The 25,809-nt window shown below is 44.0% G+C and overlaps 1 long non-coding RNA gene across 1 annotated transcript in view; it reads right to left on the bottom strand.

The window, feature by feature from the left end:
• LOC142009458 (uncharacterized) overlaps nucleotides 1-25,809 on the bottom strand; it is a 107,612-nt gene that overhangs the window by 7,908 nt on the left and 73,895 nt on the right. Inside the window, exon 4 of the long non-coding RNA XR_012644474.1 lies at nucleotides 6,462-6,557. This is a non-coding gene — a long non-coding RNA (uncharacterized LOC142009458). The remainder of the gene's footprint in view (nucleotides 1-6,461; nucleotides 6,558-25,809) is intronic.

Here is a 25,809-nt window from a genome sequence, read left to right as displayed (position 1 = left end):
GGCATGTGAAGGAAGCGTGTGCTGATTGTACTATTGTGAGAGCCATGTGCTCCCTCTTCATCCAATCAAAGTGCTGCTATGGTTCAGATGGCACACCCCACAAATTCTAGGCACCCAAGCACAGTTACAAGGCTACCCTATCTCAAGAGACTGTTTTGGACAATCTTGTAGACCACTAAGATGAAGGTGTGCCACTTGTACAACCCATTCACTAGCCTCAGTTTACCCTCACTGGTTGAAGAAGAAATAGGCAGTTAACACCTCTGAAGTCATAGGACAAAAGGATGGTAAGTAGCTTGTTGCAATGAACAATAAATCTAGTGCCTTTATTGAGTCATGATTTTTAATGCCTAGCACACTCATAGATTTAAATCCCCAAGCTTATCTTGTGAAGTGGTCACACAGATTTCCTTTGAGGATAAGGACTGAAAAGTGAAATGTGGAGTGACTGTTGAATTTAAAAGTGTTTGCCACAGATGATCTTGCATTTTTGTCTTCTATCAGTTTTCTGAAAGTCTATTTGGGAGAGTAGTGATTGTCTCATTTCACCCACACAGTTGCCAATGGAGTATTTAGTGCCCTGGGTGAGGTACATCACATGTTGCAATACACATGTGTAGGACCCATGGATATTGAAATGTATGTTGTCACGTGTACTGATCGTTGTAGTAATAGGGATATGGTTGGAGGTTTTGTACCTGTTACAGCAATATGGCTACGTCTACACGTGAAGCCTACATCGAAGTAGCCTATTTCGATGTGGCGACATCGAAATAGGCTATTTCGATGAATAACGTCTACACATCCTCCAGGGCTGGCAACGTCGATGTTCAACATCGAAGTTGCGCAGCACCACATCGAAATAGGCGCTGCGAGGGAACGTCTACACACCACAGTAGCACACATCGAAATAAGGGTGCCAGGCACAGCTGCAGACAGGGTCACAGGGCGGACGCAACAGCCAGCCGCTCCCTTAAAGGGCCCCTCCCAGACACACTTGCACTAAACAGCACAAGATACACAGAGCCGACAACGAGTTGCAGACCCTGTGCATGCAGCATGAATCCCCCGCTGCAGCAGCAGCAGCCAGAAGCCCTGGGCTAAAGGCTGCTGCCCACAGTGACCATAGAGCCCCGCACGGGCTGGAGAGACAGCATCTCTCAACCCCCCAGCTGATGGCTGCCATGGAGGACCCCACAATTTCGACGTTGCGGGACGCGGATTGTCTACACGGTCCCTACTTCGACGTTGAACGTCGAAGTAGGGCGCTATTCCGATCCCCTCATGAGGTTAGCGACTTCGACGTCTCGCCGCCTAACGTCAAAGTAGCGTGCACGTGTAGACGCAGCTTATATGTGACAATATCTGGTACTGCTTTGAGTTAGTGAGTCCTGGGCTGTGGGGAACTTGCTTCTTAAGAACTTGGCAAGGTTGGAGAGCTATTTAAGGCCAGCAGATGGGGTTCTGGAAAGAGTTATTTCAGGATGTGGTCCCCCTCAAGTACGGGTTATAATTGTTTAGTGATAATCCATGTAGGTTCCAGGCTGGGTGGTAGGTGACAATTAGGAGTGTAGGCTCAGATCTTGTGTTTTATTTTTACTTTTTCTCCCCCTCCCTTTGGGGCATATTTAAGTAGGCTCTCACAGGGCACTTCGGGTGGCTTATTCCACACTGAGATCTTCTACTATGGTAGAGCATCCTTGTTTGGTATAGGCAGTTTTAAGTGTGTTAAGGTACATATCCTGGACTTTCTTATTGGAGAAAATTCTATGGTACCTGAGTACCTGACTTTTCAAATTTCTTGGTGTGATTTGAGGTGGTTACTGCTTCTGTGAAGGAGAGCAAAGTCCATGGGTGTCTTCTATATAGTTGTCTGTAGAGTTTCATGATTGAAAAGGATGTCAGTGGGGTAGGAGAGCTCTAGAAAGAGTCTGATGGATAGATGTAATCGAAAGCACCCATGTATTCACACCCTATACGTTAGTGTAATAATCTTTTGTATAAAATATGCCTTGTTAGTAGTCAATGATGCCATAGTGTATGTAGTACCCTTGAGACCTCACTGGTCCCAAACAAGGGGATTTGCTGGACCCAGGGAGATCCTCTGCCACTGGTCCCCAGCCCACCTCCACCCCAGTTCCAGCCCCTGCTGGCCCCCCTACCACCAGCCCCAGCCTCATTGCTGCCCACTGCAGCCTCCTGCTGCTGACCCCACTGCTGCTGGCTGAAGGCTCTGGCAACAGCTGTGGCTGGCTGCTCTGGCCCCACTCCTGCTGGATGACACCCCCAGCCCTGCTGCCACCAGCTCCAGCTCCAGCCCCAGCCAAGCTGCTGGACACCAGTACATAGGACTACAGGGTTACACCTACACTACAGGATTTTGTTGACAAAACAGGCATTTTGTTGACAAAACCTGTGGAGCATCCATACTAAAATGTGTTCTGTCACCAGAACTCAGCTCTTTTGTCAACAGCCTTCTGTCTCTCTCTCAAGAGGCAGAACACCTTTACCCACAGAATCTGTTGATAAAAAAGTCATGTAGATGCTCCGCAGGGCCCTCTGTTGACAGTGACCTGGAAGGACTGTCTGCTGTGCTTCCTGTTGGCATTCTGTCGAGAGAGTGGCTGGGCAGTCTGGCTACTCCTTGTCGACCGAGCAGATCGGCAGAGCGACCCACTTTTGTGAGGGGCTGTAATCTGCTGACAGAATTTTTTGTTGCAATATCTCTCTAGTGTAAATATGGCCCAGATGTTGCTGGACCAGAGAACCTGGGTTTTTAAAGGTACTGTCTGTAATTACTTCCCTCATACGAGGTTATTAGCACATGTGCAAAATCAGACAGCCCAGTCTAGATAAGAGTTTTAAACAGGTCAATCCTAAACTAAGGAATGTGCATTTACCTCAACTTATGTACAAGTAGTACACGAGATCTTTAAGACAGCAGGGGGAGGAGATGGTAGTGAGAAACAGAATATTTGCATTTCAGCAAACACACATAGGGAAGAAGAAGAAAGCTATGTGCTCGGTTACAAAACTCTATGTTGCCTTCTTCACTGACATAAGCAGACAGCAGCACTTTTGGGGGAGAGAGATTATGACTGAAGAGAGGGTCAGTCATCATCTTGTTGGAAGACAGTGGATTAGAAAGACCATAGTAAAAAAGCCTAGAACCAAAACTTGTTAAGTTTTAGATGTCTTCACTTGTATTTGCTGGTAGCCATTTCTAATTTTAGCTCTTTAATTCCCTTAATCTTATCTTTTGTTAATAAACTTCATTTTTAATCTAAACCAAACCAGTGATGCGTGTAAACAGAACTGCTTGTGTAGCCCAAATAAAGTAGCAAACTGTTGAATAATGCCTTCTGAAAAGGGCAACAAACATTACATATATAATCATTCCTGTCCTGGAACAAACATTTCAGAACAATATTTTTGAAAATATGTGGGGGTGGGAAAAGGTGGTATCACTATACTAGTTGTTAATCAAGCCTGGTGGAAGACCGTGGAAATCTGTGGCTTTGCAGGCAGGCTTCAGGACCCAAAGCATTGGAACTGGACTACCCAATACATACATGTATTGCAGGTTTGTTGCTGGCTGTAGGCACATCACAGGCCAGAGACCCACATTGGGAAGGCATTATGATGCATTTGGGGTTACAAAATAAGAGTTGATACCGTTCTGGATTGCAACCCAGAATGTGCACCCACACAATGGGTGGTGGTTGTCACTGTGGTGGAAGCCTATGAGGGAGTTCAGGCTATCTGTCCAAAGAATTAAAATATTATTGATGTAGTTCAGATAAATCACTAGTTTTTTTGTTCATTTTTCCAGACATACTACTTTGAGGTAGCCTGTGAATAAGTTGGCCATACTGGGGATTTGTCCTAATACCCAGAGCTGTTCCCACAGTTTGTAGGAAGTTTAAGGAATGTGCCAGCATTATTGAGCTCCTGCTGGCACATTCCTTACATCTTATACTGAGTATCAGCATAAATTGTGATTTTACAACAATATATTTACAATAAACAAAATCACATTGCTTCCTTGCTACCCATCAGGCTTTGGTTGCAAGGTATCACACATGCACACCTTTGCATTCTCATGCAAATGACCTCTGAGACACATATTCTTCCATTCCTTCAGCAGTATTGAGTTCCTGCTGGCACATTCCTTGCAGAAGTATTTGCTGTTGAATGTAAAATTGTTATGGGTGAGGATGAAATGGCTGAGTTTGGCAACGTATTTGGAGGGGATATCAGGGTGTTGCCATAGTCTTCGAGATATTAGAAACAGGTAGTAATACAGTCATTATAAGGTATGTTGCTGCATACAGAGGTGACATCCATGGTGACAAGGATGGTGTTTTATGGAGGTTGTTAATGCTGCAGTTTCTGGAAGAAGTCAATTGTGTCTTGGAGGAGCAATTTGAAGATGGTTTCTAAGACTCCTGATACTCCTTCAGTAACAGTGCCTTGACCAGATTTGATGAGTCTGCCTGGTTCCCTTCGTTTAGGAAGCCTGCAGGTCACTGGTGGGGTCTTCTGAAGGGATTGAGATTACAGAGTTTTTCTTGAGTTGTTTTGCAAAGTGACTGATATCCTTAAATTCCTGGGTGAAGTGCAGAGTGACACTGGAGAGCTGTTAGTTGGCCTCAGTGTTGTAGTCATAAGTGATATAGGAGGAGAGCATGAGGAGTCAGGTTCCCCCCACCAAACACTGGGGGGAGGGGCTAGGGGCTGGCCATCAGCGGGACCTGGTGCTCACAGGAAGAGGGGTCCAGACCCCACTTCTTCCCCACTCACCAACAGCAGCGGTGGGTGGAGAAAGGCAGCCCCAGCTTGCTCTGTTCCTCCAGCTTTGGCACTTGGGAAAGGAGCAGTACTGCCTCAGCACTTACCAGCAAGAAGTGGAGTGACATGGCTGAGGAAGCAGAGTGAGACGGAGCTGCTGTGGATGAGTGTGTGTATGTGTGCGCCACACCCCCTGCTGCTGGTACTGCCCCTGGCCCCATTAGTCCTCTGGTTCACATTGTTTGGAAGAGGTGGCATGACTGGAGCAGGCACAGGGTCTGGAGTGGAAGGGGGTTGTCTCAGTCCTTGTGTGTCACATGGCCAGTGCACCCTCCATCCCCTGCTTCACCAGTCACCCCTGGATGTAAGTCTTCATAGTTGAGCATTACAATGACAGCTCTTGTTTGCTGGCTTGATAATAGGGTGGCCAGATTTCAGGTACTACATATGAACCTGCCTGGTTGTGAAGAGGGTGTAATGTTTATTAGGCTATGTTATTAAGGATTTCACAGTTCTTCCCCTCTTCCCACTCCCTTTACCCCATGAACCAACCACTGGATTCAAATGTGTGGATTCATCTGCTGTGGAGAGTCCAGTCAGATGATTTTTTTTCTGTGACAGCTGGGTGATGTGGATTTGTCAGTGGAGTCATCATTGTGAAAGAACTGAGGTGACATTAATAAAAAAATAATTCTAGTTTGCCAAAGTGAAAATTCTGTCCCTTGGAGATTATGGAGTAGGATGTTTCTGGGCTTTGGGTAGGAGTAGACTTGATTGATGTGCTGCATAACCCACTGACTCTGCTTTGTCCTTTGACTGCAGCTGTTAGCTGCCTACTTCTCCTGGAATGGTCTCTTGTAACATAGTAGGTCCTCATATTGGACAATCTGTCCTACCTTGAATCTAGCTGTGAATCCGACTACCCTTTCCTACGTGTGCACCAGAGCTTTGTGTAAGCTCATAATATTGTCTGTTTCACCAACAGGAATTGATACAGTAAAATATATTATGAGGGTGACCATATCACCCATGGCCATATATGGGACGGGGGGCGCTCCCCTTTCCCCTTCTCTGAGCCTCGAGGAAGCAGCAGGGACAGAGCAACCAGGGCACTCCCCCTCCCCTGAGCCTCAGGGAAGGGGAAAGTAGCTAAATGGCTGGCTCCCTCTATTGTGGAGACCACTGACGTACAGTACATACTCTCTGGCAGGCAGCTGCACCTGAGCAGCAAATATGGAACAATTAGTCCCTTTCATAAAAAAAACCAAGAAAAAAAAAAGTCAGGACGTCCCACCAAAAATAGGATGGATGGTCACCTTATATGTTACCTAAGCCACCTTGCACGTCTAAATATAGGATTCTGAGTGTTGGAGGTTCATCTTGTTCAATTTAAGCTGTCCTAATAATGCTTGCAGTTTACTCCAGTACAACTAACCTCACTCAGATGTTTAACATATCTTTGATGGTGTTTTTGTCCCCCCTGGAAACAGTTATACAATACTTGATTAGCAGAATATCAAATTACATTGTTGAAAATGTAACAATTGAAAATTCATCTTTTTATTACTCAAAGTTTTGGAAACTTTTAAGAAGTCCAGAAACATCATTTTTTTAAAAAATAGAAAGTTGGATCTATTTGGAAAAAATGAGAATTTCCCATCCATACTTACATGCCACCACCAAAACAATCTCAGCTTCTCCCCGCAAAACCGAGAACTCTTAGAAGACTCTGAAGTATTTGTGTGTGTCACCAATGGCTAGAGACCCTTTGGAATAAAAGATTAAAGAATGTCGTTATTTATGTTCCAGAAGGATTTAAGTTAGGAAGAAATTTCACATTTAGTAAAACCTCCTGTCACTCAAGCCACACCCCCCCCCAACCATTTAAGCTGCTAATGCAGTAGAAAATCAGAGTTTTGAACACCAGGGTTACAAATTGACCCATCAACTATACACACTGTTTGGAACCAAAAGTATGCATTTAGGCAGCAAAGACAAAACAAAACAAAACAAAACAAAAAAAAACCCCACCAAACAAAAAACACTGTATAGTACAGTACTGTATTAAATGTAAACTACTAAAAAGGCGAAAGTCTAGAAAGAGATTTGACCAGGTAAGGAAGTAGCTCCCTCCCATTTAAATTCTGGTGGTTAAAAGCAGCATTTTTCTTCTGCATAGTGAAGTTTCAAAGCTGTACTTAATCAATGTTCAGTTATGAACTTTTGAAGACAACCATAACACTTTGTTCAGCATTATGAACATTTCAGAGTTATTCATAATTTTCATTCTTGAAGTGTTTTTTAACGCTGAGTTTCTATTGTACTGCCAATTTCACTCTTTTCATTGTTTACAAAATAATTCTCCAAGGTGCACATTAAGGCTACATACAAACTACAGAGTTATTCTGAGAAGAGTCATTTTTTAAATATCTTTGCTAGCATATACACTACGCACGTGCTATTTTGAAATAAATAGCCTTATGTTGCATTATTTCAAAATTGGTAATGCTCATTGCTGGAGGAACAATGCCTAGTTTGAAACAGCAACAAAGGGTCTTGTGGCACCTTATTGACTAACAGAAAAGTTTTGAGCGTGAGCTTTCGTGAGCACAGACTCACTTCATCAGATGCATCTGACGCATCTGATGAAGTGAGTCTGTGCTCACGAAAGCTCACGCTCAAAACTTTTCTGTTAGTCTATAAGGTACCACAAGACCCTTCGTTGCTGTTACAGATCCAGACTAACACGGCTACCCCTCCGATAGTTTGAAACAGTTATTTCTAAATAGACATGAACACACAGAATATGGCTATTTTGAAATAAGCCATAATTGTACCCAACGGCACCATTTTGAAATAGTGCTATGTGTCCCGAAACAAATTTCAAAATAGCTGGGTGCTATTTCAAAATGCATTTTGTATGTAGCTGTGTTATGTCAAAATAGCTGTTTCAAAATATCTTACTTCAAAAGACCTCTGTAGTGTGGCTGGAGCCTAAGAGATGGAATCAACAGAGTCAACACATTTCTCATTAACCTCATTAATATAAAGCGATCAAAAGAACGTCAAAATTGCCAATAAACTTCCTACTGAAATAAACTGCTAGACAGAAAATTTCCCCCTCCCTCAAATAGTGGTAACAGTGGTATTTATGTCCTAATGTTTTTTTCCCCAGTTCATTCTTGTATCTACTTATAGACCAAATATGTCCTTTGGATACACATAAAGAACCCCACTGCAAATTGGAAAGAAGTGATTTGGTCTTACATATGTTGGGAGATAGCAAACCTTTTGGCAAAAGATCATTGTTTTACTTCCAGTTAAACTGTGGAAATGTAGCAGCTGGCAACTGCTCACTTTTCAACTATTACCATATCTGCTCTGCTGCCTGTGCACTGAGATAATAAAGGTAGTGACATCAAAGAACATGAGGCATTAAAACACATTGGCTGCCTCTATGCTAGCAAGCTCTTTTGGTCTAACCAGGGCTGTTTCAGAAGAACATGCAGAGCATCCACACACTAAATGTGTTCTTTCAAAATCCTTTCGAAAGAACACAGCACTTCTTCTGCAGGTCCTATTCTACTCCTGGAGCAGGAAGAATGCCTACTTTCAAAAGAATCTTTTGGAAGTGTGTATAGACACTCTGCAAGCCCTTCTTTCAAAAGAGCAGTCCTGCATGGTAGCAGTCAGCTGGAGCGCAGAGATGCCCCTCCCAGCAACATCAGGGCTCTAGGGTCTCTGTGTCCAGCCACTCTTAAAGCTGAAAGGACCTAGAAACCCTGTGGCAGGAGGCTGAGAACTTGGAGGCAGCAAGCACATGTGCTGCTGCACCACAGGCTCTCCAGCCACCGTGGTCTGCAGGAAGCCATCCTGGGACATGCAGGGCACCCCAAGGGAGCAGGCTGAGGGGTCCCAGCAGCCCACCCAAGGCATGAAGCAGAGGACCCCCTCATAGACAAAGCCAGAGCTCCAGAACCTCCTTCAGGACAACACAGACCACCAGCAGAATTTCCCTGTGTATGCCTGGCTGGCCAGTGGCTTGGCCACCCAAGGCCCCCCTTCCTGGACTGCTGACCAGGTCTGGTGCAAAGTAAATGAGCTGCAACAGAGGTATACGTAGGCCTGGAACAGCACCAGACACTTGGGGCAGGCTCCAGTCACGGGGGGGTTGATCCTGCTTGAAGCAGGGGGCTGGACTAGATGACCTCCTGAGGTCCCTCCCAGCCCTATGACTCTGTGATTCTATGGAGCTACATGAGCTCCTCATGGGCAAGGACTGCTCCCCACCCTGTGGCACCCTGAACACTGCAGCTCCGGATCTCCCTGACACACCAGAAGGGGAGCTAGGTCTGGGCAAGGACCAGCCTGGACCTGCCAGTCAAGCCAGCGCACTGGACCCAGAGCTGGAGGTCACAGCCGGGGATGAGCCCTCAGATGCGTCCCTGGTGATTGAGGCGCTCTCAGCCTCCCCCAGGTATCCCCAATCTCTTTGAGGGACTGTCTGGTGAGCATGCAGCACATCACATACCCTGGGGTGGCACCCACACCCGAACGCAGCCCCAGATATCCCACACTGGAGTGCACCCCTGGCATGCGGGCACACCCACAGGTGACACTGAGCACCCATCCTAGTGGATAGCGCTGTGAGCTGAATGTTTGTGGAGGGGGCTTGAGAAGGGCCAGGCTGCACCCATACCACCTGCCACCTGAGAAGGGACTCCCGCTGGCCCAGACAACCCCTTTGCTCCCTAGCCTGTTACTGGTGGAGGGGCCTGCCACAGCCAGCACCATCTCTAAGGCATCATGGAGGTCATGCATGGCACAGACCACTGTACAGAGAATATGTGACACTGCTATGGGGACATCCATGGGACATGCCTGCCCCTCAGGTAGGGGGTTGGGGGACAGTTGCCCACAGGAGGCACAGAGCACAGCAACCATGGCCAAGAAGGGGGACTGACCCTCCCCCACCACATCCTTTACAGCTGTGTCATCTGAAGACCAGAAGAGCCCCAGCACACCCCAGGGGCCAACTAGCCCCATCCAGGCTGGCAGATCACGGAGCCAGGTAGTGAGGGCTGAGAGGGCCAGACCAGCCCCACCACCAGTGTCCTTCAGGGCCCGAGGCTGCTGCTTACACAGCCACCCTCCACCACCAAAACACCCTTGCAGAGCAGTGGCTGGTGCTCAACAATGCTGAGATGACTTGGCAGCAGGACACATCGGTGGAGGTGGTGGGTGTGCTCTGCACTGTGTGGGACCCTCACCGAGCTGCTGGCCTAGCCTCCTTGTGCCTCCAGCCACCCCTGCACCTGCCTACCCTGACGCCCTGGGGCCTTAATTGCCCACCTGCTGGCAGACCTCTCACCTGCCACTCTCCAGGGCCTTGAGGCCTGGCTAATGGCCAGAGTGAACTCCAGCATTGTAGCCCCCTCACCAAGGCTGAGCCTGTGGACCTCCACCTCCCCATGTTCCCAGCCCTCTCCATGCCCCAGCGGTTGGGGGGACCCCACACCCAAGGTGGAGAGGGGCTCTCATGGCCACTGGGGCTCACAACTCTCCACCCCCTTCCTGTAATAGTGCCCTTGCATCTCCCCCACCAATATTGGCATGCCACTCCCCCTCCCAAGCTCACCTCACTGTATATAGTTACCTCTGTTCAAGGATGTGTATATAGTTCAATGCACAGTTTTTATTTTTTTAATGTTCTTATGTTTGAGTAAAGTTAACAGTTGCAACAACCCCATGTCCCCCATTATTAGGAGAGGAGAATGGTGAGGGGTGGATGGTCAGGAGGTGCCTGCAGGGGGTGCCTGGTTGGGGGGTCACTCCTGCCTGTGGGCAAAAGCCTCCCAGAGGGCTTCCCACATGTGGAGCCATTATGGTGGACCTGGTGGTCAGGGGCTTTGGTAGACAGGTTGAATCCAGGGCTTGCCTTGGTGAGAAAGCCCTGTGGGAAGTTCTCCTCCCTTGCCTCAACCAGGTTGTGGAGAGTACAGCAGGGCCCCCCACTACTTGGGGGATGTTCTTCACCCTGACGTTGAAGTGTGTGAGGAGGCAACTAAATCTTGCCTTCAAGTGGCCAAAGACGCACTCAGTGGGTAGCATATGTGTGTGAGCCAGCCGTTGAAGACCTCTTGGAATGGGGTGAGGTGGCCCATGTACAGCTGCATAAGCCAGGACTGAAGGGGCACAGAAATGGTCACTCAGCATGCAGAGGGGCATGCTGACATCCCCCAATGGCCCACTGTCACTGGGGGATAGAAGTCCCAGCCTCCATTCTATGGTACAGGGAATAGTTCCTGAAAATGGATGCATGGTGTACCTGGCCTAGCCAGCCCACAAATACCCCCATGAAGCATCCCCCAATGGGCCACAAATGCCTGAAGCATGACAGCGTAGTATCCCTTGCAGTTGACATAGCATCCGGCGCTGTGGTCCAGGGGTCTGATGATAATATGCATGCCATCAGTTGCATCAATTGAACTGGGATGCCCCTGCCCAGACTCAACCTTGGGCCCTCTGGGAAGCCCCCTCACAGAGCTGCCCCTCCAGCAACAGGGCTGCTGCTCCAGCAGCAGGCCTGTGTATAGATGAGGCATCATGGTCTCCTGGGGTTAGACCTCCCTGTCCCACCCACCCCCAGCCCTGGTCCCTGAGGATCCCCCTTGCCTAACAGTCACCTCTCAACTTCCCCTGCTGAGCCAGTGAGCAAAGCGTGCCTTACTTCCAAGGACAATAGCCCTGATGGGGGACTTGCCCACCCTGAACGGCTGCCTGATGGAGCAGTAGCTGTCCAGGGCGACGAACTTTCACATGGCCATAGAGGGCTGGCTGCATCTGGATGTCCTGGCATTGGAGGAGGGAGGCAAGCTAGCTGCAGAGCTCCACAAAAGTGTCCTTCATTCTAATCTTCTGCAGCCAGCATGCATCATCCCACTCAGTCAGGACGATCCAGTCCCACCAGTCGGAGCTTGCAGAGTGTGTTCACACACACGCTGGATGGTCTGAGGAGGGTGCAGCAGGGGCCATGGTGGGCTGGGTCTCCAGCACTACAGGAGGCAGAGGATGGCTGCCAGCAGGCAAGCAAGGACAATCCTGAGGGTGTGCAGCTGCTGTGGGTCCATGGCTCTCACAAGTGAGAATCAGAAATAGGTAAAGGCTCAGCTTAGTTGTGAATGGCTTGGCAGGCCTCAGCAACTTGTGCAGGGAAGAGCTGTTTGAGAAGTGCCCTTTAAAGCAGCATGTGGCTGGTGTCCCTGGAAGGGCTTTCTGGCTATGTGACCCCATCTGCAGCATTTCCTGGCTCACTCCTTCTATCTGGAAATGAGGAAAGTATTGTAAAAAGTCAAAACAGTGCAGCCATTGGCCGTGTCTACACATGCCCCAAACTTCAAAATGGCCACGCAAATGGCCATTTCGAAGTTTACTAATGAAGCGCTGAAATGCATATTCAGCGCTTCATTAGCATGCGGGCAGCTGCGGCACTTCGAAATTGACGCGCCTCGCGTCTCGTCCAGACAGGGCTCCTTTTCAAAAGGACCCCGCCTACTTCGAAGTCCCCTTATTCCCATGAGCTGATCATGGGAATCATACATCAGCTCATGGGAATAAGGGGACTTCGAAGTAGGTGGGGTCCTTTCGAAAAGGAGCCCTGTCTGGACGAGACGCGCGGCAGCGAGGCGCGTCAATTTCGAAGTGCCGCGGCCGCCCGCATGCTAAAGAAGCGCTGAATATGCATTTCAGCGCTTCATTAGTAAACTTCGAAATGGCCATTTGTGTGGCCATTTTGAAGTTTGGGGCACGTGTAGACGTAGCCATTGTAACAGAGCATTAAAAGAGGAAGCACTTAGTTGGGTAGAATTTAATGGAAACCAAGTCTATCAAACTCTGCATACATGAATGGAAGACATTTTTCACCTTTAAATACATTGCTACAATACTGTTATATGTAAACTGAAATACTACTATTTATTTCTTAACTTGCCCATTTCATTTTGTCATGCATCTATTTGTAGAACATTGTATGAAGAACACCTGCCATACAGTGTATATTTTTTAAAAAGGCAATGTTCATATTTGAGCTTCTCTTTGGCATAGCATTTCAAAACATTTAACTAATTTATGCTTACAATTTCTATTTATGATAACTAGCTAATAAAGAATGAGTAAATGGCAAAATAAGCCCAAAAGACCAGCAATCACTCAACTGTTGTATGGGGGTTTTGATCAGCATTTTGACTGAGGATGCCTCAAAGTAGTAAAAGGATACTCAAGTTAACACAAATTCTCCCTATACCTCTACACCAGGTAACTGCCACGCTGTGTTCAACACCCAGGATATGCATCATGTAGGGAGTTTAGGGTGTGTCTACACAAAGTTATTTGGAATAAAGGTTGCTATTCCAAAATAACTGAGGGTGTGTCTCCACTTGCATTCCTCTTTTGAAAGAGGTATGCAAATAAGGTAAATAGAAAATGCAAATGAGGTTTAAATTTGCATATTCTAATTTCAAAAATGCTTCTTTCAAAAGAAGAAAGCCAGTGTAGATGCTGCTCTTTTGAAAGTAAACCCCATCTTCGAAATGGCCATTTCGAAGATTACTAATGAGGTGCTGAATATTCATTAGCATTAGGACACTTCTGGCCACGGCACTTTGAAAGTGTCACTTTCAAATGCTTGCAGCTCAGAGCGGCTACACAGGGGTCCTTTTCGAAAGAACCCCACACCTTTCAAAATCCCATTATTCCTCTCAGTGGAGGGGAATAAGGGGATTTTGAAAGGTGCAGGGTCCTTTCAAAAAGGACCTGCACATAGCCACGCCGAGAACGTTCGAAAGCGATGCAATTCAGTGCCTCATTAGTAATGTTCAAAATGGCCATTTGCACGGCCATTTTGTAGTTTTGGCCAAGTGTGGCCACAGCCTTTCAGAATAGCTTATTCCAAAACAACATTGCTGTGCAGACATAGCCTAACAGTACAAGGTAAGCTGGACGATAAATCTATAGCATAAAAAATGACCATGTGGGCTTGGATACCATGCACTAAAAACTTGGTAGTGTGCTGAAGAACTGCTATTCAGCTCCCATCTTTGTCAGGTGGTGGTATCACCCTTGTTGCATCAGAGGATGGTCCTGGTTGATGCCACGTGCACTGGTCAGTCATATGTGGTAGATGCTGTAGTGCTCGGGAAGTGCCTGGGGCTACCCACCCTGTATCCACTGCTGTGTGTTCTGGGAGGTGAGAACATTTTTTGGCTCCTGATTCTCTGACTTTACTTAAGCTGGTCCCATGGGAGAGTCCCCTCCGCTCATTCCTTGTCTCTGACCCTCCAGAGTTCATGACCCTCCTCTACAAGCCTACCCCGCTGCCCTCAATGTGCCCCTTAAGTCAGATGAATGAAATCCAGTTGGTCTGCCTCCAAAATATCTATGCCTCATACTTCATACCATACTTCTTTGTACTTACGTTCCATCCAATGTCAAGTGAAAGAATCTGTTGCTACTTGTGGAAAGGGAGGAACCCTGGTGAATGAGCTATATTCTAATATAGTTCCATGTCCCAATCGAGATATTAATAGGCAGCGTCAATATGAAGTTGTGATCACAGGTATGTAGTGGTGTGGTTCACAAACGCTCCTGGTACATGTTCCTTTAGTAGCAGTAGAGACACAAAGAAATCTATGTGGACTGCATCAGGTTGCAGCTTTTACTGTGAGGTTCTGGTTGTTGCTTTCCTCCACACCTCCTGATTTTGTCAATTACATCCATTTTGTATACTTTAACCCACTATTATGGGACTTCCTTGCCAACATTCTCCTTACACTGACCCAGATGGCCAGCTTCAAGAGAAGAAGGTTGGATGGGGAGTACTCAGCAACTGTGGGGCTTTTTTACTGATCCTTGGACCTTTCACTTCTCCAGGAAGAGCTTCTTTGGGATTCCGTGATCTGTTCCCTGATTTTCAACTTTAGCTCGCTCCTCTTCCTCTTCTGTTGTCCCCAATGAACAACTGCAGTTAAGACTTAGTGGTTCCTCCCCCTATAACTAGGCGTGTTTGGATGGAGAGGGGGAAGAGCTTTAGTTATAGGCAAGCTTAGCACTGTCTGTTTCAGTACTACAAATGTTACACGTGTCACCTTCTGAAACAAATGAGCATAGGCACAATTAAATCTGGAATTTTAGTTTTTCAACAAAACCGAAATTCCTCATGTGACATGAGCACCCATGCAGGCCACCAGTAGAGTTGGAAACTTTAGCTCCACTTCCCATACTCTGCCACTTGAACTAATGGAGTAACAGACGGCAAAAGCAGTTTTACATTTTCTGTGCGGGCCTGCACAAGAATGAATGCAATATTTGCAAGTAGGTTTCACAGATATTTGGTTACAGCAGAGACTTAAATCTTGGGTTTCATTCCAGGATCTGGAAGGGAATGTTTTCTAATAGGCACAGACTCTTCTTCTCTTCCCATCCTGCCTTATGCCTATCCACTCCAACCTGTCCCTGACCTGGATCTTCTCTGCTCCTGTGGCTGGGACAAGGAGCCACTCTTCATTCTGTCCCAGTCCCAACACGGCAGGCTTGTTATTCCAGATCTTGTATCATAGTTCTGCAAATGATAGTCTCACCTTCCTCCCCTCCTTATGCTTGTTCCTCCCACTAGCCCAGAGTTCCCCAAACTATGGCCCAGGGGCCACATCTGGGTCACTGACAAATTCTGATCAGCCCGCTGAATCCAGTGGCATTACAAGTATGTGTGGCTCATAAGGCTAATCTGCTGGAGGGCCATGAGTCTGTTTACATTTAGTGTCCATGGTTCACCATTACTGGCCAATGGGAGCTGCAGGATCTGCTGCAGGCTGCAGGTATGGGCTTATTACTGCTTCCCACAGATCCCAGTGGCCAGGAATGGTGAGGCATGGCCCCTGGGAGCTGTGGACAACAGTGTTTGAGGACATTCAAGGATGCAGTTCATGTGAATGAGTGGTCTTAAGAGTTTTGGACTTGATGTGCTCCAGAGACTCAGAAATAGAGCTTGTGCAAGCCATGACTGCTTTTTGGACATGAAACTTAACAGAACCCCAATTTAAAAACACCTGGGCATTTAATGCAACTTTTAAGCACTGCACCACTTGCTTTTCAGGATATATTTACTCCTGGTGCAAACACTGCTTTCATTGTCCTGTACAAATGCAGTGGTAGAAAATGAGGTTCCCACAAAGAACTTAAACAAAACAAGCATGCCCACACCTCTACAGAAAAGCACACCTCAGGACATGATGTAACAAAGATAAAACTAAATTTGTAAGAGGGACTCTTCTACAGTCTTTGTCCTGGCTCCATGTTATTTCCCACCTCATCTACCCTTCCCTTGCTACTTTCTCACCATTCCACTGCCTCCTCTTCTTGTTTTTTCCGCAGCTCCTACCTAATTTAGTGCACACTCATAAGACAAAATGACTATCCACACATATCAACTTCCTTTCACCTTCTGCTGTCCTCCTATACTAACTGTAAACTCTTCAGGGTATGAATAGTTTTAAACTTTTAGAGTTATGTACAAAATGTAGTATTTTCTACAACTGACCTGTTCCAGTCCACCATCAGAGCAAAGGTGAGTGATATGGCCCTGGCAGATGAAAATTTGGGGACTCCTTGCAGCTCCTTGCCCAGCCAATCTCAGCTGCTGTGTCTCAGTCCCTCCACTATTTTGCTCCTTTTTTCCAGTCTCTTGTCCCCTCTCCTGCATCTCTCCATCTACTCCCTGTCGGGTTGGCTCTTATCCCCTCTGCATTTGAATGAGGCAGCTTCCTTCAGTCTGCCTCAGAACAGAAAGGGGGTGTCCTCGAAAGCACAGGAGCGATAAGCTCCCTACTCGCAGTCCAGCTGTGCCAGAGCTGAACTTTCAGGGAAAGCCCTTCTCAGCTATGGGCTGGAGAATGCCAAACTCAGACAAAATCTATGGGGAAGTTAGCTGTTAAACTCTAAAGGCTACGTCCACACTACAGTAAACCCTCAAAATACAGGGCTTCAAGTTGCATGTAACTCGCTTTAACACAAATTAAGCACAACTTGAAGCTGCTCTGCAGCTGTCAGCCTGCATAGCAGCTGCAGGTAGCTAGGCAGGTTAACAGCCCCTTCTTCCTGTCTTTCCCCAGCTGTGAGAAGCCTTCTTTCTGCCTTTCCCCAGCAGCAGGGCTGTCAGGCTGACACTAATGCAGTTGGGGGAAGGCAGGGAGAAAGAACCAAGAAACTGACCAGCCCTGGTGGGTCCTGATGGGCTAGTCAGTTTCCTGGGCCCACAAGCAGTGGGGAGCTGGGAACCAGTCCACAGCTTGGCTCCTGGATCCCCTCTGCTTGCAGTTGGCGGTTCTGTTGAGAGTGCGGCCAAGCACTCTGGCCTCGCTCTGACAGAGTGGATTGCTCTTTCAATGTGCTTGTGTGTGTGTGTGGATGTGACCTGTCCACAGATGCTTTGCCAGAAGGTATCTTCCGACAATCACTTCTGTCGACAGATGGTTGTAGTGTAGACATAGCCAAAGACTAATCACTCACCTAAATTTGAAGCCCCTAGTCCAACACATGGGGTGCTAGAAATTGTTTTCAAAGAAAAGGTTGATAGCAATTTTTTTTTAAAAGCATAGGCCAAACAATGTGTTTTTCCCCTAGTGTTCTCTGAAACAGCTGGTAGGGAAAAATAAAATTCACCTGTGGCAAGGACCCTGAGTGAAAAATTGCAACCCAAAGTTAAAGTTTGGCAAAGATCTAAGCAACTGATTATAAAGGGAAGTGTCAGTGACATTTCCATTACAGAGCCTATGCAGAGGATGAAAACTAGTGTAGAAAACGAAAAAAAAAAACAAAACCAAAAACAAACAAACAAACAACAAAACAACAAAAAACCAAAGAAACACCACAAATTGGCAGGAGTTTTTCATAGTTTTAGTTCAGCTGAAAGAAAATAATATGTGCATAATTTGTAGAAATGAGCAGGATAGCAACCTATGGAGGAGACCAATATCCAGTTGTGAGAGGGAAAAAATATCTTTCTGAATTCTCAAGTTTGGGTGTAAACATCATGCAAATCACTCAGAGAAGATACCACATGCAGTGCCTGTGATGAGTTTTATATGTTCACATCAGCTGATATACAGCAGAAGTCAAAAATATTAAGGTACTGGGCCTACAAGTTAACCATCCTGATAGTCTTTTGTATACAGCATTGCTTGTGGTATATTAGTAACTTTTGCAGAGAGTTTCCAAAAGAGAAGCTTGAGAGTGAACTTCTTAGGAAGGGATCCATACAAAAGTCTCTGACTGTTGGAATGCAGGTGTAAAGTCTCTTAAGGTAAATGTTGCTGCTCAGTGCTGCTAGATGCCCCAATAGAAAAACTGTATAGTTCTAAATCAGTACCTAACATACACCAGTGAGTTTCACTTTGGCAAAATGGCACACATTATAGACACGCCAACACTCAAAGGGTTGAGTTTTTTATTCTAAAGCTGAGTTAATTTCAAATGGGGTTGATTACCTCAGTGTCACACCCATTAGCTAGCAGTTCTTTTATTTCTGTAAACCTGATATACTAAAAGCTTACATCGAAACACTGAATAGGCAACCATACCGAGTGTTTCCTGATAGCAAAAGACAATTCCTTACGACCATCCAGTGTGACTGAAATTGAAGATTTCAGCCAGTAGTGAACAGCCCCTTCAGTAAGGTCCACCAGTGGAAGCTCATAGTGCAGACAAGCAAAGTTATGATCTGGAATCATACAGCAGACCCTACCTTGAAATTGTATGTGGTGGGAAAAAAAAATGATAGCTTAACAGCTTTGCCTGTCTACACTAGAGGTTTGCATCTGTTCAGCCACACTGGTGGCTGGTCACTGAGGTCTGAATCAAAGCAAATCTGGCAGTGGACATAAGTAAATGTAAGGCAGTATGGTTTGAGGACAAGTATGGTTTATAATTGTAAAATGTAATAAAGCTAATGCACTTATATCTAGCAAGCGATACTGAGTCATGATAGTGAAGAAAAGATCATAAAGGAAACACTTTCTTTCAGATCTTAACTGTATCTAAAATTAGTGACATTTACATAACCAATAAAGTTTACATTTGACTCACCACAGTTAAAAGCTGCATGTAAGAAAAGGAAAGAAACCCATGCATTTTCCATTCTTACTGTGGCAGATTCAGTTGTCTCAATACAATACTACTCTACAGAAAAAATCATTTAGTAGAAAATGAGAAAATATCTTGAAATCAATTGTACAGAATATACTTTTAAAACTAATTTTTTGTTTGCATATTTAGAGACTACATAACATGAGAAATAATTTTAGCACAATTAACTTGTCATTACTACTCTTGTTCAAAAGCTTTTGAAGTCTTTCTAGCTGTAGATGAATTTGCAGAACAGGTGACAACATATATTTTAGATTTGTATTGCATAGGAAGTGCTGTGAAATACAACAAAACAATTTTAACCTTATTACTTATTAAAATAATGCAAATATTTAAGCTAATTTAAGTTAGTACAATAACCATGCAGACAAAAAAGTTCATGAAGAAGGCAGTTCCTATCATAAATTCAGTGTTCAAGGACACTGAAATACTCAAATGTTCTAGATTTACTGCCAGATTCTATGTAGTTCTAAAAATCCATACTGAACTGATCAAAATATAGAACAAACAGTAAAATTTATTAAAGCTCCTTTTTTTCCTTCCACAACATGAATTACACGTTCAGGAGATAAGTTGGATGACATCAATGTACTTCCTCAGGATCATTTGCAGCAAATGGCCAACTTTACTTCAGCAGCACAGTTAATACTGGAGATATTTACAGAGTTAACTCCAATATTTACGTGCTGCTAATGTACTGTTGACATCAGGATCATGTTAATTTGTAAGTTACATTGCTCTTCAGGAAGATGAAATCCTTGTATTTTTGAGGCAGCACAATATGGCCTGCACCTTTTCAAAACCCACAAACCATTATGTGCTGCTACGTTAGCCCAAGGTGTCTACAAAACATCAAGGGAATGACACCATAAACTGTAAATCCAAACCCCACACTTTCTTGTTTAACATTAATTTTACAGTATTGACATCTGCTATTTTAATACTTTACAAAGCCTTCATTAACATCTACGTTTTAGTAGTGGGCCTATATCCCACTTACAAGTAAGCTTTAGATTTTTTCCTGTCAAATTAGCACACAATAAGTTTATGGTCCCAATTTCAGATCTTTGTCAAATTAACTAAGTGCTGTGAATAGTTCTCTTAATAGAAGGTTGGGGTCTCTAACGTGCAAACTTCATTTCATATTGACATTAAAATAAAATTTTAAAAAATCCCTCAAACATATGTTTGTTCCATTCTAGCTTGCACGTGAATGGAAATATTTTTGACATTGCTATGATTTCAGTGTCACCTTTTAACAAAATACCAGAAGTCAAACTCTAGGTTAAGTACAACTGTCAGTTTGAGGTCAGCAAGGAACACTGGTGTTCACATCTCATATTTGAAAGAGATGCTCCACTCCTTTAGGAAAAACCTACAAGATTAAATAAGAATGCTGGCTCTCACTCAAGCCTAGTCCATGCTGGAAAAGGAAACTCTCCTGCTTTAGAGTTTCCAGACATTGCTTATACTAGCAGAAGAGTTTTTCATGGCTTAGTAATAGCAATTCCCCAAATAAGCCATGCTAGCAATAGTACTTTGTGAGTCTATACTAGGGTCTTTGCAGGTACAGAAATGTAGGGGAAAAATACCATCTCTAATTGATGTTACTATACTAGCAAGAGTTTATGATGTAGACCTGGACTTCCGTAATTTGAGATGGAATGGTTCATGACTACAGACTGAAGGCAGGGAGGAAAAAACAAGACCATGATGCCTCATATAGAACAGAATCACTGACAAAGGAGATACAGTTTAGATAAATTCTTCCATTTTTATTTGCAGAAAATATTTGTGTTCGTGTAATTTTCCCTTACCCATTTTCCTCCTAGAAACATCATAGCAGGCCAACACTAGAAGGCTTTGCTGGCATAGCTATGTTTGCTAGGAGTGTGTGGGGTTTTGGTCAACGCAGCTATATTGGTAAAAGCCCTAGGAAAGGCACACATACCTGTATAAAATTCTTACACTGATCAGGAAACTGATACAAGTAAAAGGTGTATGTTTTACTAGTTTACCTCCATTGGTATAGTTAAATCAGCAAAGCCCTCCTAACAAAGGCTTAGTTTACACTGTTTCCATTATTTTCTAGTATTTAAAAAAGGGAGTCCCAAAATTTGTCATACTAAGGAGGACCAGTGTGCACCTACTCAGTTATGCTGTTATAGTGACTAATGCTAGATTATACAGGAGGTCTGACTACACAGTCTCTCTCTAAAAATAAAATCAAAATGCACCCAACTGCAAAACTGTGCCATGGCAGTACATTTTTATCTAAAGAAGTTGGGTTAATCATGAGTAAAGAAGGGAAAATAGAATTCCTTCACCCTAGTAGTAAAAGTGTTGATACTAATTAGGGCATGGATCACTCACAAAATAAATGAGCCAAAGGTAAACCAAATAAACTCATGCCCATTGGCTACTTATGTATTTAAAAGATGAAAAGAAACATTCAATGTAGCTAAATACTGGCCAATATTTAATTTATTTCTTACTAATCAATATGTACTGGCCAAACTCAATTCAATTGCCGTGTTCTTAGACTTTTGAAGGGTTTTGCTGCCTTAAGTATTTACTCAACTCTAAAGTCACACTACACTCTTCAAAACAATGTCTCAGCAGAACCTTTATATTTTCTCAAAGCACGTTTTTGCCTGAGAACTGGTAAGTTAAAATTTTTCCAACATAGGCCAACATCATCAACTGAAAGGAAAGAAAGCTTTCATCTACTTAGTAACAGAGAGGGAGCCGTGCTAGTCTATATACTATCAAAAATTTGATAGTTTGAGCATTGGCCTACTAAATCCAGGGTTGTGAGCTCAATCCTTGAGGAGGCCATTTAGGGATTGGAGTAAATAGATGTCAGGGATGCTACTTGGTCCTGCCAAGAAGGCAGTGGACTGGACTAGATGACCCCCTGAGGCCCCTTCTGGTTCTAGGATGTGTGTGTGTACAATAATACTTCCTTGAATTTTTTTTTCTTGGTGGGGAGAGTTGAGGAACAAGAGTGCATTGCACAGTACAAGAACCACCTGGAGGTACTAGCTCCAGAAACTTCAAGTCTGTGAGATCTGCTGGAAGTCAGAGGTACCCAAACTAAGCCCTTACATCTGCTGACCCCATCCTGGAGAAGTATGACTAATAAACACGTTGCTAGATATGCTCTTGATGCCATGCATTTAGAGAGGTGGTCTGTTTTTCAGTTTAGAATGGTAAACCAGTGGAAGCTAAAGTGTTGGGATATGCCCACTCTAGAAGTGCTACAGCACTGCAGCTGTGTCAGTGCAATATAGACACTACTGTAATGCAAGTAGCTTTTCCATCACTGTAGTTAGGCCAACACTCCACGAGGCAATAACTAGGTCAATGGAAGAACTCTTGTCAGTGTTAGCTCAAAAGCTTGCCCCCCTCTCTCACCAACAGAAACGATCCAATAAAAATATTACTTCAATTTAAAATTAGGAATATAAAGATTAAATACAGTAAATAATTTCTTTCACACCCCTTCTGAACTATTCTACAATGATCACATTGTGACTTCTTAATAGGGCCAGAACTCAACATAACCTCTCCCACCTTGTTTGCAGTTTGCAGAAAGGAGTAGGAGGCATCTTAAGCAGATAAACTTATTCCAGGGAAGAACCACAGATCAAAACTTTTAGATTTTTTTCCCCCTTCCGAGGAAATGAACCTGAAGGATCTCCATCCATATTGATGGTAAAGTACTGTACAGTACACCCTAACTGACTGACCCCTGGTTCCCCTCCTTGTGGGAGCTAGGAAACTGACCAGTGAGCTGGGAACAAAGGAGAGCCAGCTCTCTGCCACTTCTGGGAGCCAGAAAACTGCCCAGCACAGCAGCACTGGTCAGCTTCCCACCTTCCATAAGCAGAAGGGAGCTGGGAGCCACCTAGTTCCCAGCTCCCCACCACTCACAATTTCAACTCACATTAATCCAATTAACACACAAGTCAAAATTGCGTAAATAGTGGTTTTACTGTAATCGCTACACTTTAAGTCTGGTATGCGATGGGAGCAACCTACTGCCCTGTCTCAAATTCATTGTACAAAAATTCAGGAATGCATAGTAGAGTAGACTTATTAGATACTTTCACATACAGTAATTGATATATATGTTCTAAATCCTACTTTTCTCTTTAGAAAACAGTAACACAGACAGTACTTTGTTGGACATCCATGAGCCTTTTAGTATACACTTAAGTGATCAGGGTTGGGCACAGGACTCTAGTTTACTTTATATCTGAAGACCATGGCTGCTTAAATCAAACTGTCGATTCAAGAAGTTTGTTTGCCTCTCTCACCCACTAAATATCAGATAGTGATCATATCAAGAAAACATCCAGAGGATTGACTTCTTTATTCAAGGACTGCAAGCTTGGGCATAGTTCATTCAAAGTGTTATTTGCTGAGGTTCTTTCTACCCATATGCAATAACTCTGTGTTGTGTCAATATGCCTTACACTCTTTACAACTGATATGCGAAACCCTGAGTGAAGGCTCTTTCTGTCCTAATGAATAACTCATCGCTTGTGTGACACCCTGCTTTGGAGGCTCCCTGGTACTAAAACATATGACCACAGCACCACCGGGAAGCTGGCAAGTAAGATAACCAAAATTAATCAGACTGCCCTTCTAATTTGCTTTGTTCTTAGCCATTCTCACTGATTTGCATACACTCCTCTTAGACTGGTATGTTGTCTGTATCTAGTAAAAATCCTGAAGAAAGTAATCTTTCAGGATATACTACTTTTCTAGATTAGAGATGGGCTTTCATAGTGTACAAGCCTAAGCCTCTTCAAATGGTCATTTTGTAGACAACTGATACATAGGTATAACATGCAATTGGTGAAAAGCCAAACACTGGACCTTAGCATAGAACAATGAACCCCAGCAAACTTAATCCTCACAGCTGGGTGTGATTTCCAAAGAAAATTCCATGAAGTTGGAGCCAGAAAGCACAAAAGGACTGGGTGACTTCTTGTTAACTCCCAGCCCCCTAGAATAATGTCTTTACCTTATGTATTTCTCTTTGTGTGTCCTGAAAGCAGATCGTTTTTATGAGCTGGTCATTCAGAGCTGAGACAATGTACTATATTTTTAATGACCTGATATCACTACTGTCAGAATTTTCATAAGCATTCAAGAAACACAAAGGCTTGAAGGGAAAGGACATGCATTATTTGTATCTACAGGATCACTGATCCAGTGCACAGATAAGGAAGTTTTCTAGTAAAAAAAACAGAGGAACACCTAATATGTGCAGCCATGGACATGATATTGCTGCAAAAAAGCAGTCAAGCAGCACTTTAAAGACTAACGAAATAGTTTATTAGGTGATGAGCTTTCATGGGACAGAGCCACTTTTTCAGATTACAGCCATACCAGAACAGACTTAAAATATAAAGCACAGAAGTCCAAAAATTGATAACAATTTTTCTGATCTGTCAACCTTGATAACAATTTTTGGACCTCTGTGCTTTATATATTGAGTCTGTTCTGGTATGGCTATGATCTGAAGAAGTGGGTCTGTCCCACGAAAGCTCATCACCTAATAAATTATTTTGTTAGTCTTTGAAGAGCTACTTGACTACTTTTTTGTTTTGATCGAACACAGACTAACGTGGATCTCTCTCTGTCACTATATAATATTACTGCATTATTATAGTGCCCTAATTGGACATGAACAGAAGTTTCAGATGTTCCATAGAAAGCAGAATCCTTAATCCATTTTGGATTTTTGTAATCCATATGATGTTGGCTGTGGAGATATAGAAATACTCAGCTAAAATATTTCTGATTGCAAACCCCTTTGTATTGTAGTTGAACATATGTGGGAAAGATTACATTCTAAAATGTGTATAAGCATTGGTTCATGAAACAGCCATCAGTTCAGTTATAGAAACAGTCACTCACTATTCCTGCATATCCTGTAGCAGACGGTATTGATTGTTATTTAATTAGAGAAGGTCACCTTTGAAGCTACAGTCATCCAGGCAAAGTCCACAAATTTCCTAGTAGATTTGTCAAATGAAAGGAAATTCATTATTCTCTCTACAATGCAAAGAGCACAACAATGGTAAGTTCCTCCTGCTGCTCTACTTTAGGCTCATTATTCAGTACAGGTTGAACCTATTTAATCAGGAACTCTCTCATTCATCAACATCTGTAATCTGGCATGATTTTAGTTAGCATGACACTCACTTATCACAGGTGTGGCCAAGTTTCCTGCAGTCCCATAAAGTTGGTTTACAGCTACCAGCCCTGGTTCTCAGTGCTCTGTGCAGTTTTTTAGCTATAATTTATCCCTAAATATCTTCTAAGAACCCAGTAAGCAGTGAAAGTGTTGGTAATGTGCTAGAAAATACCAACCTCCCGTCATCTGACAAATTCTCTCATCCAGCACCAATCAGGTCCTCAGGGTCTGGACAAAAGAGATTCAACCTGCACTATAAATAAAATCTCCAACAATTAGTCTGAATACCAAAAAATCAGGAAAGGAAGTATGAACTAGTACCTAAAGCACAGAACTAGAAGTCAGGAGGATTTAACCTAACTCTACCCAATATTGTCTAATAAATATCTACAATCCCGAACATCAGAATGGTCATGAATCTTCCTCTTGACAACTAACAGCTGATTTGTTTCAAAAAACAAACATATTTAACAGTTCACAAGATTCATTCAAGTAAATGGTAGCCTTTCCTTTGGATGCATTCTTCTCTGAGAACATGGTGTCATTTTTGGAATCATCACTGAATTATGGATTATTTTTCTTATTCCAGTAGTGGGAAAGTAGGGAAT

The sequence above is a fragment of the Carettochelys insculpta genome, chromosome 1, assembly GCF_033958435.1.
Source record: "Carettochelys insculpta isolate YL-2023 chromosome 1, ASM3395843v1, whole genome shotgun sequence".
Lineage (NCBI taxonomy): Eukaryota > Metazoa > Chordata > Testudines > Carettochelyidae > Carettochelys > Carettochelys insculpta.
This window is presented reverse-complemented; position numbering and strand designations above follow the sequence as displayed.